Source organism: Rhinopithecus roxellana, chromosome 15, assembly GCF_007565055.1.
Source record: "Rhinopithecus roxellana isolate Shanxi Qingling chromosome 15, ASM756505v1, whole genome shotgun sequence".
Lineage (NCBI taxonomy): Eukaryota > Metazoa > Chordata > Mammalia > Primates > Cercopithecidae > Rhinopithecus > Rhinopithecus roxellana.
This window is the reverse complement of record NC_044563.1, coordinates 122,423,233-122,424,135: the sequence shown is the minus strand read 5'-3', so window position 1 is coordinate 122,424,135 and position 903 is coordinate 122,423,233.

Sequence of the window (903 nt, the reverse complement as noted above, 5' to 3'; positions counted from 1 at the left end):
GGACAGGAGAATGGGTTTAAGAAACTAGATCCCCACACCACCCTGCATAGGAGGATTGTCCCTTCCTTTTATAAGTCTCAAAAAATGTAACTCCTATGCCCACTTTGTTCTCAAAAAGCTATTCCACACGAATGGAGTCAATCTAAGAAGTGAGAGATAGCAAATGGGAAACAGGGAATCCAACACAGGGGAGACAATCCCCAGGATCACAGCAAAGGCGATCTCAGGATTACAGCTGTACACCAGCCATAGAAGGCGGAAAGTCCAACTGGACAAAGCAGATTGCTCTGGGAGTGATTTTTTAAAAGATGAATGAAACTGATGGAATAATCATTATGTCTGAACATTAGAGAAGATATTCAAACATATGGTAGAAATCTATGCAAAGTCAATTAACTAAAGGAAATGAAAATTAGTATATGGTAAGGATAATACATCAATCAGCTGTACAAAGCAGTTACATAATCTCAATAATGTACACATATTCTTAGTGTAATCACAGTCAACAATGTAAACACTGAATTATGATATAATTATATTGGGAGGAGAAAAGGGGATAAAAAGGGAATATGCAATGCTGGGAAGCAGAAGAGGGACGCTTTATTTTGAGAATCAAAGAAACAATGCCTAAAATTTAAAATTCAAGTAAAAGCAATATAAGCCTGTCATTTGGAGATATGGTAATAAATAACAACAACAAAAAATAAATAGCTAAAAGAGTTGAAAGGGCTTGCCCTGGAGACAGAAAATGGAAGAAGTCAAAGTAGTGGCCTTTTTCCTTAGGAAAAAAAAATCTTACAGATCTATTTGGTTTTTTAAAGCTGTGTACACATGAAACTTTGATTAAAAGTAACAGAAAAACTAAAAATTAAAAAATACAAATCCAACACAGTGTCAGGCTCA